Source organism: Macaca nemestrina, chromosome 10, assembly GCF_043159975.1.
Source record: "Macaca nemestrina isolate mMacNem1 chromosome 10, mMacNem.hap1, whole genome shotgun sequence".
NCBI lineage: Eukaryota > Metazoa > Chordata > Mammalia > Primates > Cercopithecidae > Macaca > Macaca nemestrina.
This window is the reverse complement of record NC_092134.1, coordinates 57,087,485-57,108,223: the sequence shown is the minus strand read 5'-3', so window position 1 is coordinate 57,108,223 and position 20,739 is coordinate 57,087,485. Positions and strand designations below refer to the sequence as shown.

Below are 20,739 nucleotides of genomic sequence, written 5' to 3'. Positions count from 1 at the left end.
GCACTTGAAGCAAGTTCCTGGGGGAGGAGGTTCTGGAGGAACCCCTGGCAGCTGAGGTTCAGGTGTTTGGAGTTCTCGTGTGCTGAAGATGTGGCTGGAATCACAGTGGAGGCAAGGAATTGTAACTCAGAAATACATTGCTACTTGGCTGCTTCTACTCTATTACTGTACACCTTGAAGGCAAGGTTAATTAAGTCCTGTTGTGGGGTTTGAAGGCTGGAATTTAATTTTTGGAGCTTTTTTCTAATGTCAGGAGCTGACTGGGTGATAAAATGCATATTAAAAACAAGGCGGCCTTCTGGCCCCTCCGGGTCTAGGGCGGTAAAGCATCTAAGAGTTGTTGCCAAATGGGCCATGAACTGGGTTGAGTTTTTACATTTGATGAAAAAGAGCCTAAACACTAACTGATTTGGGAGAGGTCGGATAAAGAAAAAGGAGCATTAACCTTGGCTATGCCTTCAGCTCCAGCCACCTCTTTAAGAGGAAATTGTTGGGCAGGTGGGGGAGGGCTGGTCACGGAAAGAAACTGTAAGCCAGGCCGGGTGTGAGGAGGGGAGGTGATAGAAAGATTATAGGGTAGCGGAGCAGAGGCTGAGGAAAAATTGGGACCTGGCTTGGCCTGGCAAGGAGCAGCCTGGGGAGAAGAGGAGAGGTCAGATGAGTCTGTAGAAAAGAAGGATTCAAAGGACTCAGAGCTTGGGGTGGAGACTGAAGGAATAAACAGGAAAGAAAGAAGAAAGATTTGGGATGAGTCGCATTGGGAGCAGAGACTAGGAAGGGACCAATGTGTAAAAGAATGCCAGGACACCAGGTACCTCAGACCATTTACCCATTTTTTGACAAAAATTATCTAGGTCTCGTAGGATGGAGAAATCAAAAGTGCCGTTTTCTGGCCATTTAGAACCATTGTCAAGTTTGTGTTAGGGCCAAGCGGTGTTGCAGAAGAAAATAAGATGCTTAGATTTTAGGTCAGGCGAGAGTTGAAGAGGTTTTAAGTTCTTGAGAACAAAGGCTAAGGGAGAGGAGGGAGGAATGGAGGGTGGAAGGTTGCCCATAGTGAAGGAGGCAAGCCCAGAGAAAAGAGAGGGTAGAGACATGGAGAGAAGGGGTAGGGGGTGCTAGCCCCCCAGGAAAGTGGAAAAGGGATGGGAGGTGCTTGCCCCCCAGAAAGTAGAAAAGGGGTGGGAGGTGCTTGCCCCTAGGAAAGTGGAAAAGGGGTGAGAGGTACTTGCCCCATGCCAGGAAAGTTGAAAAGGGGTGGGAGGTGCTTGCCCCCCAGGAAAGTGGAAAAGGGATAGAGACATGGAGAGAAAGGGTGGGGTGAGCAGCCAAAGCAGGTGTCCCCGCAACTGCCTTGCCACCAAGGGAATATGGGTGAATGACCAAGGCAGGCATCCCCATGGAGATTGGACCCCAATGGAATGTGGGTGAATAATCAGACAGGCATCCCCGCAATGATTAAACACTGAGGGAAGGCTGTCTTCCTGAGTCCGTGACCAGCACAGGAGTTTTGGGTCCACGGATAAAACGTGTCTCCTTTGTCTCTATCAGAGAGGAAAAAGAACTGGAATTGGAAGGGCAGGAAGATTGATGGGTAGCGAGAGAGGTCGGAGAAGAGAGTGAAAAGACCATTTACAAGAATTAAAACTGGTGAGATGTTCCTTGGGCTGGTTGGTCTGAGGACCCGAGGTCATAGGTGGATCTCTTCACAGAGTGAGGGTGAGGACAGGGGACGGGTCTCCCAAAGGAGTCCCACTGACCCGGGTTTCGGCACCAAATGTCTCACATGTCCGTGGGAAGAGACCACAAACAGGCTTTGTGTGAGCAACAAGGCTGTTTATTTCACCTGGGTGCAGGTAGGCTGAGTCCGAAAAGAGAGTCAGCAAAGGGTGGTGGATTATCATTAGTTCTTACAGGTTTTGGAATAGGTGGTGGAGTTAGGAGCAATGTTTTGCAGGCAGGGGGTGGATCTCACAAAGTACATTCTCAAAGGTGGGGAGAATTACAAAGAACCTTCTTAAAGGTGGGTGAGATTACAAAGTCCATTGATCAGTTAGGTGGGAGCAGAAATAAATCACAATGGTGGAATGTCATCAGTTAAGGCTATTTTCACTTCTTTTGTGGATCTTCAGTTGCTTCAGGCCATCTGGATGTATACATGCAGGTCACTGGGGATATGATGGCTTAGCTTGGGCTCAGAGGCCTGATTAACCCTTGCAGTTAGCACTGTCATTATTATCATTTTGGAGATGAGGATTGCCCACCACTCTACCAGCAAGTGGCAGATCTAGAGTAGATAGGAGTGCTGTATTTGGAAGAGCACGTCCCTGGGGTAAGAGTCACAGTTCTGCCTTGTTCCTGACTAGTATATGAGACTCTGAGGACCTGGATGACTTCACACAAAAGTACAGAGTAGGCTGAGGGCTGAAATGCAATCACAGTTGAGATATTCTGGACCCCTTTTATCTAGTTCTTAAAAGCCCCCACTCTCCTTAGAACAAAAGGAGTTTAAAGGGAGAAACAAGCAATAGAAATATTCTTTCTCCCATTTTTCTCAAATTTTATTATTTTCTAGATCAATAGTCCTATAATCTAAACTCTCTTAAGGAAAGAGGTTATAGGATATTTTGTAGAGGTCAACAGTCTCTTGTCAGAAACGTTTTTGGCTGGATAATTCATAATTTAGAATTTTAGAAATTTTTAGAAAGGTTATATATTCATATATTATATTTTACATAATACCATCAGTGGAGCCTGCTGATGATATGGACTGAATTGTGTCCCCTCGAAATTCATATGTTGAAGCCCTGAACTCCTGTAATGGTTCATTTTATGGGTCAAACTGACTAGGCCATGGGGTGCCCAGATTAAACACTACTTCTGGGTGTGTCTGTGAGAGTGTTTTCAGATGAGATTAGCATTTGAATTGGTGGACTCAGGAAAGTAGATTGCCCTTGTCAATGTGGGCAGGCCTCATTCAACCCGTTGAAAGCTTGGTAGCACAAAAGCAGAGGAAGGGATTTGTTCTCTTCCCGCTTGCATGGTGGAGCTGGAACGTCGGCCTTCTCCTGCCTTTGGACTGGGATTCACAGGATCATAAGAAATAATATGGATTTAATTTTTTTTATATATAAAATTAAATAAAAATCAAACTTTGTCCTGTCATTTGTTTCATTAACATGGATTTTTGTCTAAACAATTTCTGTTTGAGTAAATGTCAACAATCTTTCCATCATCATTGAAAGTATATTATTTCAGGCTAGCTATAAACTACCTCACATTAAGTAACATCACCAGATCATCTGCAGTGTTTTTCACCTATATTTATAATATCATCATCATTATCTTCTGTTATCCTCATGCTTACTACATTTGCAACATTTCAGCAATCTCCCCATCACTGAAAATATACAACTGCATCACTATCAATGATCACTATTTCTTTACTATCAGCTTCTTCTAACATCTTCAGCCAATAAAGATTGACATAACTGTTTTTTCGTCAATGGCCCCACATATTTCTAAGTCTTTGTCGGTGGTTTTATTTTCCAACATTGGAGTAGCAAAATTCTGTGCCTAGCATTTGTGAATGTTGATTTAATAATATCATTCTAAGCACTGGAAGCACAGTAAATGGTATCCTTGAGAATAACCTCCTTTAGGAAGTCTTAGATTCCTGGCTTCTGTTCACTGAAGCAAACATACACTTTGGAAAGAAGTGTTCAGACTTGCTTTTCAGTCTCTAAAGCTCTTTGGCTCCAAGGCTACACTCCTGATGTCATGTTGCAAGGAAAAGAAACACTGAAAACATTATGCAAGAAGTTCAAGAGGAGGGTTTGTAAAGCCATGGTCCAGGAGTAACAGAACTTTACATTTTTCTTCTACATCAGCTTACTGGTAGTAAACCCATATTGCTGGTACAAAGTGGTCGTTGAGTCATCATAAAGTAGTTCTCTAATTACTCATACTTTCTCGTTTGCGCAGGTAATTTGCATATATCTTTCAAATTTCTTGGGTGTAGGCTTTCCTCAGGTACTGTCAATTTTATCTTGTTTTAAAAACACAGTGCTGGCCAGGCACGGTGGCTCACGCCTGTAATCCCAGCACTTTGGGAAGGCAAGATGGGTGGATCCCAATTTTATTAAAATTTAAGTTATTTCATTTTAATAATTTAAAAAATATATTTAAATTATTTTAAAAGATATTTCGGTTGTTTCAACATCATCGGGAGTGATTTTATTACATATTTGTAAGATATTTTACTCCATGAGGCTCTTAAATTCTGTGTGTTTTTTTCTATTTTAGTCTATTAGCATTAAAGCTCTTAAATTCTGTAGGCAGCTGTGATGGTTAAATTTTTGTGTGTCAGATTGGCTAGACCATGACCATGACCATGGTCATTGGCATTAGCATTTGTTTGGACAAATACTAGTAGATGTTGATGTGAGGTATTTTGTAGATGCAGTTAAGTTTACCACCAGCTGACTTTAAGTAAAGGAGATTACCCTTGATATTGTTGGTGGACCTCATCCAATTAGTTGAGGGTCTTAAAAGCAAAAATAGATTGTTTTGGAGAAGGATTTCTACCTCAAGACTGTAATATAGAAACCTTGCCTGAATTTCCAACCTATGGAATTGCCCTACAGATTTCAGATTTACCAGCCCCCTACCACCACAGCCTTCTAAATATTCACATTATTTTCAGTGTTCAATTTTTGCAGTGTATAATAGCTTGCTTCATAACTGACAAACTAGTGGTATATGTTCGCTTCATTGTCAAATCCACTAAATTAACACATCATCATGATTTGCATTCTTTGCCCTTTGCAGTGTTTTCCTATTTTTCATTAGTTCTTAGTCATTGTTGCACAGGAAATCTTCTACAACTTGCCATTCTGTTTTTTAAGTCATATATTGTTTTGATTCTGATACTGTATTTTTCAAGACAGATAGCAGGATCTGTCTTCTGTAATAACTTTACTTATTGTATTATTGATTTCAACAGGCACTTCCTTTTCTTCCTTTCCCTCTCTTCATTGTTACCTATAAGGGCAGCTTTAACTCTTCTCAAAGAGTGGAATTAACCCCAAATTTCAAAATAACAAAAATGTACACAGTAGACGTGATAGCGCTGAGTAGGGGCTCTGAAACATAACCAATGGTCAGAATGGTTTTTGCTGCTATGTGAGGCACACATGACAAAACCCACACTGACAAAAGAGCTTCTGTTTTTCAGAGCCTTTTAAATTTTGTAATTATAGAGAAAGGATTATGAATCTGTACCTGCCTCCTGCTAAAATGTCACACATTTTGAAATGTACTTGTCCTTGTTTGACTAAGCATTAAGACAAAGTGTTCTCTGAAACGAGAGCTCTTCTTGCCACCCACTTGTGTTACACATAGGACATTAATGAGGCGACGGTGATCTCATCCTCCTGGCTTGCCTTCCTTGGCTCAGATTCCAGAGAAGCAGCCATCAGGGCCTCCAGATCCTTTGGGCTGAGCTGACTGATGAGCTTACCACGGGACTCACAGCTCCTTGCTGCTCCAACATTTTGAGTTCTGGATAAGCTAGTACCCCAAAGGAGTCCTTTTTACTACCAATACCGACTTCTCCAAGAGCTTCCCTCACTCTCTTAGGGCCTCTACTGCCCAAATGCTGGTCCCCAGTGAATATGCCTTCTCAGTCCCCAACTCTATGCCATCTGGTAGGAATACAGGGAGCTGGAGGGATTTATGGCTCAGGGATCCTGCACACCTGAATTCCATCTGTCCTGCAGTAAATGATATACACAGAAAAGGATGATGGGCAAAAAGGCATTTTCTGTTTAGCTGGGCTCTGGCTCAGGTTCCAGTGTAGACTCTTGTGAACTGGAGTAGACCACATGCAACTTGGTGAATGTATTTTGCCTAGACCAGGCTCAGCTCTTAGGCTTTTGTCTCAGGCTCTGGCCCTGTAAAAGAAAAGGTATCCTGAAGCCTACAGCATGGCCACACCCTTCCCTGTTGGGAGTGAAATGAGAGGAAGTGGAGGGAGCAGGAGGAGCTGCTAAAATCTTGTCAACAGCATCTCTGTTTTTTATCTTTGACCCATTATTCAACAGGCTTAACATCCAGGCCCATCTTCTCTGACCTCTTAGGATAAAAAGAGCCCAAAGAGTCAGTGTCAGCAGAACGTTTTTCCACGAACTGACTGGTTTAACGTTTTCCACTAAGACTGTAAACCCCAAGAAGGGTTCAGTGACCCTTCTTGCCGTTGATCGTGTTCTTGAGGGAAAAGCAAAGGTAGCAGGAATGTGGAACTCTGAGCTGCTTATGGCCAACCTAGGGGATGCTTTATGAAGTGATGGTTGATTAAATTAAAATGGAACAAGACTTCCTATAATCACAATCATCCTCTACCTCAGAATGTAGCACAAAAGATACCACTGAAGTCATTTGCTTCCTTGCTACCTTGGAGGAGAAACAAAAATCTCTCTAGCTTTGAGCTGTGGCTAACTGAGGCAGTAAGAGGTGTAAACCCTTTGGAAACCTGGGATCCAAATAAGTCCCAACTTCCTTTTCACTTGTGTTCCCTTCTCTACTTCGGGAAGCAAATCGGAGACATTGAAGATGGTGGCACTGTCAAATATATCAGACCTCAACATGTACTCTGTAGTAAAGGTTACCCTTCAACAAAAAAGAGCACTACCACAAAATACTTATTCTCATCTTACTCTCTGAATTAAAATCCTGACCTGAGGCACTTCTCTGTCTGCATTATTTTCAGAAGAGTCTAGATCTGAAATCTAATTATATTGCATATTAGAATACCAATAATGATGTTATTCCATCAAGCCCTGTCATACTTTGCAGGCCACATTCTTTTGGCCCAGATTTGTCTTCATTCATGTTACTTGAATCATCTTGATGAAATGCTCTGAATCTGTCTTGGAGAAAGTTTATTTTGATATGTGATCTGATGCAGACCTATTCTCAAGTCTCTTTGGAAACTTACTGGTAATAGGCAAAGTCATTTGCTAATTGAAATTCAATCAATGATTAGCCAAGGATATTCTTTTGTTCAATTATCTTATGATAGCTGACCAGATGCAGTGGCTCACGCCTGTAATCCCAACACTCTGGGAGGCCAAGGCAGGCGGATCACTTGAGCCCAAGAGTTCAATACCAGCCTAGGCAACACGGAAGACCCTGTCTCAAACTGCCCCCACCAAAAAAAAAAAAAAAAAAGAACTTGTGATAGTAGTCTGAAAAGCCACCTCTATATAATTAATAAAAAATCTATTTTTGGTATTGGTGTAAGTAAAGGTTTAACACCTTCCATGAATTACAAGTTCAAGCAAGAGATGCTTTAATTTCAGCTCTTTACCTGGATGCCAAGAAATTGCCAGAATTTTCTAAAGCCTAATTTGATATTAATAATCCCATTTTACAGATGAAGAAACTAAGGCACAAAGAGGTACAACACAAGGCTCAAATTTATGTAACTATTAAAGCTAGTGTTTGAACTTAGAGAACTCACTGGTGGAAACTATGTTCTTAACCATCGTGCAAAACTGCTTCTCACTAAAACCCTACCTTGCCAAGGGCTCTGAGGCCTTCCATGATCTGACCCTTCACATTTCTTGGGTCTCATTTTCTTCTAAGCTCTCTCTGCTCCAGTTAAACTCGACTGCTTGCAGTTCCTTGAATATTTCCAATACACCCCTACTCCAGGCCTCTGAAACTACTGTCCTCTCTTCTCCTTATCACCAGATATCCTCACGACATCTTTCTCACCTCTTCTGGTGTCTAATCAAAAGTCACCTCAACAAAGTGGCCTTCCCTGACCTCTCCATCCATAAATGAATCTTTTTTCCCCTGCTTTCTCACTGGCTACTCTTTTAACCTTCATTATTTACCTTCATAGCACTTATTAAATATTATATATTTACTGATTCTTTTGTTTATTGTATAGACCAGAAAATGAAACCATAGTGAAATTTGGTTTGGGTGGAGAATTTGGCTGTTGTTTTCACTGCTGTGTTACCAGCTCCTACAACAGGCCTAGCACATAGTAAGCACTCAATAAGTATTTGCTTGATGAAAGAAGGGAGGAAGGAAGGAAGGGAAGACTAGAGTGAAAGTAAGGAAAATTAATTAATTAATGAAGATTATAACATTGGTTGGGTATTCAGTAAGTATTTCCAACCTCAATCACACTAGCATGCAACTTTCATGATTTTCTTACCTGTACCTCGAAAGATTTCCTATGTCATTTCCTGAAGTGGCTAAGGATTCTAGCTCTTCCAAAGTACCTAGGGATGAGCACAATATAAGTTAGTTATTTGTTGCTACACTCACAAACTTTAGTATTTATTAAGCACTTAACAGGGCCCATGCACTGGGCTAAGCACTTTACATGGCTTATCTCACTTTACTGCCACCTTAGGGCTTTTGAATTTTAATAGGAAAGAAGTAAGGACGGTGTCTACATATGTGAGCCCTGGGGTCAGCCTGCCCAGACTTAAATCCTAGATGCGCCATTGGGTTACTGTATGGCTCCTCTCTGCTTATCATCTATAAAGAAGATATATTAACTGTTCATATGTAACAGAGTGGTTCTAAGATTTAAATGAGATTGTGCAGGTGAAGCACTTGCGACAGAGTCTGTCTGGCACATGGCAAACAGTAAAAAATCTCAGCTACCACTATGACCACTTTCCAGAGCAGAAACTGAGGCTGAAAGTCAGTATACACCTCGTCCTAGGCCACAAACAACTGAAAAATAGGACTGAGATTTAAACCTGCTGTTGTTTAATACCAATGTTTTGTTTTGTTTTGTTTTTTGACTAGACTGCTTTTCTGTCTCTTTTAGTCTAGCTCTTTGTTCAAAAGTCCTCCAGGGAAGTAGGTACAGTGTAGAAAATTGTATCTGTCACCCAGGCAAACACGTGAGTAATGTGAGGCAAACACAGCTCACTGCAGCCTCAACCTCCCGGGCTCAAGTGATCTTTGCGCCTCAGCCTCTCGAGTAGCTAGGACTACAGGTATACCACCATGCCTGACTAACTTTTTATTTTTGTAGAGACAGGGTCCCTTCATGTTGCCGAGGCTGGTCTTGAACTCCTAGCCTCAAGCGACCCACCTGCCTCCGTCTCCCAAAGTGCTGAGGTTACAGGCACGAGGCACCATGTCTGGCCAACTTTCTTGACTAGTATTCTCTTTTAAGACATTAGAGGCAAGTGTTAAGAGGTTACACAGAGGATTGTTATATATTGGTAAAACTAGGCTGGATGGTGGTGACTTTGAGATCTGTAAATATTTACGCATCTGTCCCCCCACCAAAAAAAATCACTTTTTCCCCCATGATGAATTGATTATCTAAATGTGAAAGGGAAAATAATTCTTCTAGAAGAAAATTTACCAGAACACCTTTATGATTTGGAGCTAGGCAAAGATTTCTTAGGACACAAAGAACATTAGCCATAAATAAAATAAGTTGGACTTTATAAAATTAAGAGTTTCTTTTCACCAAAAGATATCATTAAGAGAATGAAAAGGGAAGCCACAGAGTAGGAAAAGATATTTATGGCCAGGAGCGGTGACTCACGCCTGTATTCCCAGCACTTTGGGAGGCTGAGGTGGGCAGATCATTTGAGGTCAGGAGTTTAAGACTAGTCTGGTCAATATGATGAAATCCCATCTCTACTGGAAAAAAAGAAAAAAAAATTAGCCACGTGTGGTGGTGCTTACCTGTGATCCCAGCTACACAGGAGGTTGAGGCATGAGAATTGCTTGAACCCAGGTGACAGAGGCTGCAATGAGCCGAGATCATGCCACTGCACTGTAGCCTGGGCAACAGAGCAAGACCCTGTCTCAAAAAAAAAAAAAAAAAAAAAGGAAAAGATATTTGCAACACTTACAACCAACAAAGGTATCTTAGCCACAATCTATAAAGAAACCTACAAGTCAATAAGAAAAAGCCAGGTGACTCAATAGAAAAGTGGACAAAAGACAGACATGCACTTCACCAAAGAGCTCATTAAGATGATCAATAAACACAATAGTTATTTGTTTTTATTTCCATCAAGAATGTAGAAATTCTCAACTAACATCCAAGTTTCAAAAAATCCAGAAAAGTCAATACTGTGCTGATGCTGTCAGATAATCAACTGTAGACAAGACAGTATTCATGCCTGCAAGGATCAGCCTATTGAAAGATAATGCAATGAAGTGCTGGGCATTAGTATAAAGAAAAGGTTTAAAGCACATGGTAGTAACATAGCTTAATTCAGAATAAAGGAACAAGGAGTCCGCAGAGGAGGTGACAAATGAGCTGTGCTCTGATGGATGGGCATGAGTGGGCTGACAATGTGTACCTCCCAACATGAGGGGCCTTGCAAGTGGTGGAAGTGGAAGGAGTACAATAGAAGCAAGTCTGACAATCCTCTCAAAGTGGCACCTTCTCAATGATTGGTAAGACGTGGGGCTAGAAACATCAGGGGTCGCTCTGACAGCACTCAAAGAATAAAGAGGTGGAAAGATATTTCCCCTGTCATGAACTTACTCCATCCCCCAGTGGAACAGATCCCACCCCTGTTCTGACTCTTGCTCTCCCGTCTCTTCTCCCTCCCCTCAGTTTCCAGCTGAAATAGAGATCCCTCTCGATGGTTGTACATTTTCTTCAGGGGTCGGGGTTGAGCTGCTATTATTACAGCCTGTTTGAGCTTCCTTCTTACTTCTTCAGTGAATTCACCTCTGTAGGTCATCAGCCTTTAGCCCCGGGAACATCAGGACAGGTAGAATATGCACAATTTCAGCTAATTTATCCTGCCAGTGAGACACAACTGTGGCTTCTTTAAAAGATCTCAGTGTCAGGCTTCACAGAAATAATGAAAATACTGTCGGCCAGTTGGCAAGAATTTCAAAGCAGCCCGTTTATGTCTGGCAGCGAGGGCACCCGAGGTTGGCCTCCTTTGCTGTCAGCCATTCAGTTCAAGACAAAGAGCATGACTGTTCTTCTCTAGAAATCAGCAAAACTCTCCTGGAGCCATTTAGCAACAGGATTTCTTTAAGAGACATTATGTGATCTTCCAGTATAAATAAATAATTTCCTAGCAAGTCTTAAATGGAATTGCAGGGACGCTCAACACAGAACCAAGCACAGGTATGAGACACTCACTAAAGTGTTTTGTTCCAGTCCATCTTGGACTGTAAGGATTTGGGTAGGCCATTTTTTAATTATTTCTTTTCTTTCTTTTTCTTTCTTTATAACTTATTTTCTGAATCATTATAAATTGTAAACAACAGAAACTTCCTTTTCTAAAATTTCCTTATAGTCTTACAGAGGGTAGTGGGTAACAGGGGAGAACTACAAAGAATTAATAAAGATTTGAATTGAATTTTTGAGGGAAAAAAACTGAAAAAGTTCAAGAAAGTGGTCTAAGTTCTTCAACAAACAACAAAACTTATTTTTTTTAGACAGAGTCTCACTCTGTCTCCCAGGACGGATTGCAGTGGCCCACCACCACACCCAGCTAATTTTTGTACTTTTAGTACAGTCGGGAGGGTTTCACCATGTTGGCCAGGCTGGCCAACTCCTGGCCTCAAGTGATCTGCTTGCCTCAGCGTCCCAAAATGCTGGGTTTACAGGCGTGAGCCACTGTGCCTGGCCAACATACTTTAAAAGCAGGTTATACTATACCATATGGAAAATACTACTGGATATTTGCAATATTAATATTTGGATGAATGATAATTCAGCCTTCATTTTTGCCTCTAGCCTGTGTGCACATTCTTTAGATGCATAGCTTCAGGCTGTGTTCTCTGGGTCCCTAAGGTTTTCCTGGGATTTCATGGAGACAGAGGTGTGCTGTGGTACTGAACTCAGGTCATCAGCTAGGCTCTGAACTCTTATCTTCCACTTAAACCACAACATCTGTGCTAGTATCTGCTTTAATATTGGTGTTTACAGTAAGATGTATTTTAAAAATATATTTAAGTCGGAGAGAGACAGGTTGGAAATCTTTATTGTGGATTATTTCCCTAATCATCTTCACAGAGTCTCTCAAATGAACCTGCAGCTCTTGAACTCACTGTTCCTTCAAACTGCCAGTACCACTCCTAGACTGGGGCAACTAGGGCACCCATCTAAGGCCTTGAAGCAAAAGGGAGACTTGTGTTTCAGAGTGCTTTCCACAACGTTTTCTTTTCTTTCTTTTTTTTTTTTTTTTTTTTTTTTGAGATAAGGTCTCACTCTGTCACCCAGGCTGGAGTGGAGTGGCAAAATTATAGCTCACTGCAGCCACAATCTCCTGGGCTCAAGTGATCCTCCTGTCCCAGCCTCTCAAGTAGCTCCGACTACAGCATATGTCACCATGCCCAACTAATTTTTCATTTCTTGTAGAGACAAGGTCTCACTATGTTGCCTGGGCTGGTCTCAAACTCCTGAGCTCAAGTGATCCCCCTGCCTCAGCCTCCCAAAGTGCTGGGATTACAGGCATGAGCTGCTACATTTGGCCCACTCCTCGACATTTTCTAAGTCCTCTCCAGTGCCTGGGACTGGCAGCTCTTTCAGTGGCATCCAGACAGGCCACCCCAGCCCACATGGTTCCTGGTCCTCGTTTTGCTTCTTCAGAGTGTTCCCTGCAACTCTACCTGACATACGTGGTCAACCAGTTGCCCCAAGGAACTCTGAATCATGCTTCTGTGGGGTTGTTCTGGGGCCCTGTGGATGGGCCCCTGTTCCAGGAGGGAAGCAGTGTGATATACATGGGCCTGTGCATTTTCACTTGTTACCTTGCAGTGCCATCTCTGGTCTCTAGCACCCAAGAGTAATGAGAATATTAACAGAATCTTTTACTACCAGCCCCAGGCCATGGGCACCCAAGGTGGTCATGCCACACCTTTTACACGCTAGGATAACACATGTCAGGAAGTCCTCTGGGGTGACCCCAGTCCTGTTTCTTCTGAGAGTTTCTGAGGCTGTTGCTGCACAGCGTTGCCTCTATTTGATTGATATGGTGATGCTGTGCTCTCCCAGGTTGGTCTTAAGGTCTGAGAGATGATAGATATTTCTTGGATGAATGGGATTGTACTTTTCCTGCCAAGCCTAGAGGTTCCTTTCCTCTCTTCCCTACAGAAAGCACTGTGGGAGGCAGGAGTGTGTCCAACATTAAAAGAGATGCCATTCTAGGAGTGCAATGATTATAGCCTCGAGAATTCAAAAGAAGACATGATTGGAATATGTGTTAATTTACATTTGTGGTACAAAAGTCTGAACAATAAATTTAACATGAGCAGAAAATCAGATTGTTGCTCACATTTTCCTGCATGCCCTGGGTAACAGGTGCACTTGTGGTCATCAAGGAAGCACCATAACAACCTCTGAGAGAATCACTGGAAACCAGCATTCACAGGCAGCATGATGGATGATGTCATGCATGTAATCAGCACAAAATAACTGGTACTAGGAAACTGCAAGAGGAAAAAGATCTATATTGTTTCTATACAAATAGCTTGCAAAGAGCCATGCCATTGTGAATAATAACTGCAGTGCTACTTTTTTCTTTCAGTGGGAAATATAAATTAGCCAGGAACAGCATATTTAACAATAAAGAGTATGAGGAGATGGTTCCTAGACCTGAATGGGAGCTGATGGGGCCTGGACATTACAAAGAAATCTTTCAGTGCACTGATTGGATAGCAAATGGCTATGTGTACCCTCTACCCATTTTCTAAATCTTTATCAGTTTATCATCTTTCATAGGTTCATAAATTTATAATACATTTCAAATCAAATTGGTTATATAGACATGCTCCCCGCACCCTACACTCCAAATTTGCCCATAGACTCACACAGCCTAGGGGTGTGGGACATGCTGAGCTAAGACCTTCACCATGTCTTGCTTAATCTTTGGTCCTAATTGGTCTACCTCCTTCTTAATCTCTTCACTTTCTAGTGTATTTCCCAAACTGCCAGAGTGTTCTTTCTAAAATGCAAATCTGATTAAGTTTCCCTGCTTATAACCCTTCAATATCTAGGAAACCAAACTGAAATTCCTTATTTGGTATGTAATTTTCCTCATGACCTGGCCTCTCCTTGTCTGTTTTGTCTGACTTTACACAATACCCCAGTAGTGACTCTATGTTCTAACCCTGCAACAGGAAGTGTTCCACATCCTCAGTGTTCTTAAACATTCTTCCCTCTCTTAGATTCCCTTACCACTACTTGTCTTCCTGAATGATTCCTACATGTCGGGGAATACTCAGGTTCCCAGCACCACCTCCCTGAGTGCCTTCTCCCAGCCCACAGAAGGAAAGCAGAAGAAGTCAGTATTGCCAGAGAGAGGGGAGGGAGGAAGGGAAGGTGGAGTTGGAGTTGAGGTCAGAGGGTGTGGGGTACAGTTCACAGAATCCCTGAAAGGATTATATTCTGGGTGAGGTAAAAACACATTTGATGTCTGCAATGAATTGAGCCTCCCCAAATCTACATGGTTACATAGTCCTTTTCTAACTCCCAATCGAGGCTGGTTCTATGACTCACTTAACCAACAGAACAACACAGAATTGGCGGCGATGTGCCTGTCTGGGGCCTAAGTCATCAGAAGGCATGATAGTTTCTGCTTTCGTGCTTTGGAGATCCCTGGATGCCATGTAAGATTTTCATCTACCCTGCTAGAGAGACCCTGTGAGGAGGCCATATGGAAAAGGAGAGGCCATGAGACTACATGGTGAGAGCAAGAGACTCAGTCATCAGCAGCCCAGCTGAGCCCAGCTTTCAGCTGTCTTTGCCAAGGGCCAGATACATGAATGAAGCTTCTTGGATGTTACAGCCCCATCCACAGCTGCGTAAGAGTCCTGTGAGATATCCATCTGAGCCCAGTCAACCCATGGAATCATGAAAACTAATAAAGTTTTATCAAGCTATTAAGCTAACTGATAGCTGAACCAGGACTCAACAGGTGAGACAGGGTCCTGGCATCAAGCATCTACAAGAAAATGTTAGGTGGAGGATGTGCAGCAACTACTATTTGCAAACTCCAGTCTGGCATCATAAAGCAGGACTCAGAAACTGGATGGGCAGGCAGAGTGTACCACTACCAGGCATCTGGCATGACATTACACACGCTTCTTTGTTGACCTAGCCAAACTCTCCCACTTCCTGATCCATTCTCACCCTGATCGAGAGAGATGAGAAGAGAGTTGAAAGATGAACACGTTCAGTGTGACATCTACCCATAGCTGGGACAGGCAGTAAGGCAAGGCAACCATCCAGCTGGCAAGAAGACTGAGGACAGGAAGCCAATATCTGATTAGATGTTACAGCAGAAATAGCCGAAGCTGATTACCAGTTAGTCCTTTGCTCTTCTAGTCAAGGACACAGGTTCCATCCCAGTTAATTTGGCTTTATTCCATGGCCACAGTCTGAACCTTTAACCCAGCCAGCTGTCCTAATTGGATGTCCTCCCTTAGTCTGGGAAAGATAGGACAAGACACAATGTCCAACTCACAGCTTTTCTCGGGGAAATGCTGTGTGTGAGTGGGTTTGTCTGTAACAGTGGCATCATCAAAAAATAACTGGGTTCTAAAATGCATCCACTCATCTCCTTCCTCCCCACAGCCCAGTCTAAATTTATTCATTTATTGGAATTCCCTATTTCTGTTCATAGGACCAGCAGTCTTTCCCCAGTCCCTTAGGTTTAAAACTTTGACATCACTTTTGAAGTCTCTCTTCTCTCTGTCCCAAGCTAAACAAAGATGGTACACTTCTGCAACGCCTCTTAGCTCTTTCCCCCTTTTCTATTTTCACAGTTCTGGTTAAGGTATGCGTGACTCTTAAATGGAGACTTTCAATACTTCTTAACTAATATTGCAGCTTCTACCCTTTTTTCTCCTTTCTCCAATCCAACTTTCACATCCCTGCCTAAAATACCTTCTGATAATGTCATTTTCCAACACTCAGTTCATCAGTGCTTTTCTAATACCGGCAGCAGGCTTGCAAACTGGAAGACAGTCAGGTGATTTAAATGTGAGACACAAATGAGCGTAAGACACCAGGGTGCTGCGTAGCTCCTCCGGCAGGTGCAGAGTGTGAATCCTGCTGAAGGCATTTCCTGTCCATATTTTTATAGCTAGTGTTCTGACCAGACAAACCACAAAATTCCACAAAATAAAGGCCAAATTCTTCAGTCTAACATTTAAAGCTTTCCATGATTAGATTCCAACTTACTTTTCCAGACACAGAACTTTTAATGCCAGTATGTAGGCTCAGAGACAGAATGTAGGGTACATGGGCCACCACACTTCCATCCCTGGTCCATGGAAGATATTCCCACTAATCGTAGGACCACTAATCATGGTCCTCTTTCCTGTTGGGCTCAGATACAGCCTCCAGATCATCCCCAAGACAGCAGCTATGAGCCAGAGGTGCTTAACATATTCATTAAAACCTATTTGCCATTGTGTACAAGCTCACATCTGATCACTTTCAGCCCAGGCCAAATCCCCTCGGTCCACTGCACTGTGCTTGTCATGCAGACCAGAGGACTTCAGCATTTTGAAATAAACACCTTGGTTAGTTGGTTGTCTCTGACTCACTCTCAGCCACCACACAGGCTGCTCTGCTGTAGGCTCAGTCCCATTTTAGGTGAGTTGCCCCCAGGTCGCTTCACGTCATGGAAGGAGACTGATCCTGATCCTGGTAGTTTGCTCCAGAGAGAGAGGCTTGGATGAGGGTCTCATCTTAGCTAAAGAAGGTTGCATGACAAGCCCCCATCCCGGTACCCCTCCCCCAACCCCTGCAGTGGCAAATGCTGAGGGCTGATCTCAGGGAGACCCTACCCCACTGACGCTACTGTTTTAGATGAACCAACTCACAAAACAACTGGTGCACAACATCCATTCTGTTCATGGCCACTGGCGAACGTCATTTGCCGTGTGTTCAAGCCCCCTAAAAGCCTTATAATCTAGGCTGCTGCTTGGGCTTGGCACAGTAGTGTGTGTGGCTGTGGGAGATGTGCATGCTATACGAAATGCCCAAATGCCCATGCCACACAGAGTGGGTGGCAGGATTTCCCTTTGAGGAGCTCTATGTGCATTCCTTCAATGACTGGGGGTCTACTGCACTTTTTCCTATTCCACTGGGGCCTGCACATTCCAAAGAGCCCAGTTCTCCTCTCTGTTTGGAGGACTTATTCTTTCTCCTAAAGTAACTGACTGTCTTATTTGTTTTAAAAGAGCAAGTAAGACAGATGCTAATAATGTCACACAGACTAGCTCAAAAACTCAAGGGAGGCTGGGCACAGTGGCTCACACCTGTAATCCTAGCACTTTGAGAGGCTGAGGCCGGTGGATCACGAGGTCAGGAGATTGAGACCATCCTGGCTAACATGGTGAAACCCCGTCTGTACTAAAAATACAAAAATTAGCCGGGCATCATGGTGGACGCCTGTAGTCCTAGCTACTCGGGAAGCTGAGGCAGGAGAACAGCGTGAACTTGGGAGGCAGAGCTTGCAGTGAGCCGAGACCATGCCACTGTATTCCAGCCTGGGTGACAGAACGAGACTCCATCTAAAAAAACAAAAACAAAACAAAAACAAAAACAAAAACAAAAACAAAACAAAACAAAACTCAAGGGAGGGCAAGTGGGGAAAAAACCATTATTTTATAGTTGATGAAGCCAGTTTGTCCTATGATCCTCTCAAGAGATCAGAAGCCTGGTACTTGCCCCAGTGGCTATCACACATGCTTTGTGTGGATATCATGCCTTAAAGACAGACTTGAATATAGCAAAAATTTAATATGATAGAGGTCTCCTTTATGTGCCACCCTAAATGCTACTCTGATTGCCTACATAGGTTAACATGCCTCTTGCAAAGCCTTAGAATGACTGAGTCATTGGGGCAACCATGGCTAGTCATGCAGCAGGCGTGACCGTTAATTTTTGGTGTCACCAAATGCTGCACCACAACTGGCAGCCCTGATTGCACAGACCTCCATGGTCTTAGCCTACTGAGTATCTTTCGTCTTTTCAGAATTTCTGGGGTTGATTTTTTTTTAACTTAGGAATAAATTCTGCTATGGACTGAATATTTACCCCCTCCCCCGCTAAATTTATATGTTGAAGCCCTAATCGCCAATGCGATGGTATCTGGAGTTGGGGCCTTTGGAACGTAATTAGATCATGCGCGTGGATCCCTCATGAATGGGATCAGTGCCGGATAAGAGACACGAGATGATCTCTGTCTCCATCACGTGAGGACACAGCAAGAAGGTGGCCATCTGCAAATCAGGAAGAGAACCCTCATCAGACCCCACATCTGTGATCTTCAAGATCACATCTGATCTTGAACTTCCAGCTTCCAAAACTGTGAGAAATAAATTGTGTGTAAACCACCCAGTCCATAGTCATTTGTTATAGCAGGCCAAAACTGACTAAAAGTTTCACACAAGAATTAGTTACATGTGAAGAGAAGGAAAGAGATAAAACCTGTACTAAGGACTGGTTTTCCGGGAAAAGAGTGATTCTTTCCGTCCATACAGAGGTGGAGGGAGGGCCTTATATGCATGACAATTCCCCCTCAGAATGAGGTGTTACTGTTGATATTTATCTTTAACAAAGACAAAGACACTGGTGAGATGGTGTTTGCAACTGAGGTGGCTTCATGGAAAAGGCAGAACTTAGTGGGAACAAACCTCTTTCCACTACAAGCTTGTTAATCATTGAGGATTCACCTCAACTGCAATTGTAGAGTCAATTCCAGCCTGAGGTAGCCACGGCCTCCCATCTGATCCCTGCCCTGGCTCAGGACACACGCGCTTTCCCCTGGGCAAGGGCCAGGTGGGAGGTGCTCCTTAGCCTCGATGTCCCCAGACTGCAGAGGATTGCATTTTCTAAAACTAATGAAGGATTTAAAGATAATTTTTCATTATTTTTCTCTAATTGATATAATCACTTTTTTGTGAGGAAAATACAGTTTAACCAAAGGAAGATACTATGTCACCCCTACACCTCTACAACTGTTAGATCACCCATAGCGTAACTCAATTAATGTAACATAGCAGCAGGAAGGAGTCATGCCTGAAACAGCCTCCCAGCTGAGGCTCTGTTGGCTAAGGAGGGGCACAATGGCTGATAAGGTGGGCACAATGGCTGATGAGGTGGAGACAGATTTATGCTATTTAACAAGATGTTTGCAAAACAATGATCTAGTAAATACACTGGAAACTTACAAAAGTACGTTCCCCTCCTGATCATTGTAGGGATTTTAGGGTGTTTTTTAAAATAGTTAAAATCTTATTAGGAAATAAGAATATTCAGAAAAGAATGAAAAACAAATCACAAGCTATTAGGAAGAATTAATTAAGAAAAAGCCTAGCGAGAAGGCTGTAACATAACAGACATACAGTGGACCCGGGAACAACTCGGGTTTGAATGTGCGGGACCACTTAGACGCAGATTTTCTTCGGCCTCTGCCACTCCTGGGACAAAACCAACTCCTTTTTCCTCCTCCTCCTCAGGCTGCTCAGCGTGAAGACGAGGATGAAGATCTTTCTGATGATCCACTTCCATTTAATAAATAGTAAATATATTCCTTTTTTCTGATTTTTTAAATAATATTTTCTTTCTCTAGCTTATCTTATTATAAGAATTCAGTGTATACTACATATAGTGTACAAAATGTGTGTTGTTTATGTTATCACTAAGACCTCCGGTCAACAGTAGACTATTAGTAGTTAAGTTTTGGGGGAGTCAAGTTATCTGTGGATTTTCAAGTGCTCAGGGGGTCAGTGACTCAAATCTCAATGTTGTTAAAGGCTCAACTATGATTTCTTTCATGGCATCAGTAGTCAATATCTTGATACTTCTAGTTTTCTCAAAGCCACCTTTTACGTTCATCATCGTTCAATTTATTTCCCAGCAAATATTTAAGGTTCTTATTTATTGCCATATATAAAGTTACAGTGCATCTCCTGTGTTCTGTCTTATCCTCCATTCCCCTAAATGCTGCTTTAAATGGCAAGCCAGGGTGTAGGGCGTTTGATGTTCTCTGAGTTAGCATGAGTTCTGAGCTGTAAATAAATCATAAATGTACTACGCAATTCATGAATTATTTATTTTTGATTATGCTTTCTATAGAACACTATGTATCAAAATCAAATTCAAAGTACTTTAATCTTAGGTGATTTCAGATCATTAAAATAACTGGTTATCCAGCCTTGCAGAAAGGTTTGTGTGTGTGTGTGTATTTTGTTTTTGTTTTTTTTTAAATCTATGTCTCCATAAAGGTTCTGACCAGCTGGAAGAAGTAACAGTCTTCCCCACACTTACTTATGCCACAGAGGTGATGGATCAGGCCACAGAGAACACGAGTAGCTTAAAGAAATCGAGTCCTGGCCAGGCGCAGTGGCTCACGTCTGTAATCCCAGCACTTTGGGAGGTCGAGGCGGGCGGATCACCTGAGGTCAGGAGTTCGAGACCAGCCTGGACAATATGGTGAAACCTCATCTCTACTAAAAATACAAAAATTAGCTCGGTGTGGTGGCACACACATGTAATCCCAGCTACTTGGGAGGCTGAGGCAGGAGAATTGCTTGAACCCAGGAGGCAGAGGTTGCAGTGAGCCAAGATTGCACCACTGCACTCCAGCCTGGGTGACAGAGGGAGACTCTGTCTAAAAAATAAAAATAAGGGAAAATGTTCTCCTGCTCTCTGGGTTCCATTAATACCTGACTTTTTTAAACTTTAATTTCAAA

At 42.7% G+C, this 20,739-nt stretch overlaps 1 long non-coding RNA gene across 1 annotated transcript in view; it reads right to left on the bottom strand.

The window, feature by feature from the left end:
• Positions 1-1,821: 1,821 nt before the first annotated feature.
• LOC139356698 (uncharacterized) overlaps positions 1,822-20,739 on the bottom strand; it is a 32,480-nt gene continuing 13,562 nt past the window's right edge. Inside the window, exons 2-3 of the long non-coding RNA XR_011609025.1 lie at positions 8,231-8,297; positions 1,822-3,079 (exon numbers count right to left, since the gene is read on the bottom strand). This is a non-coding gene — a long non-coding RNA (uncharacterized lncRNA). The remainder of the gene's footprint in view (positions 3,080-8,230; positions 8,298-20,739) is intronic.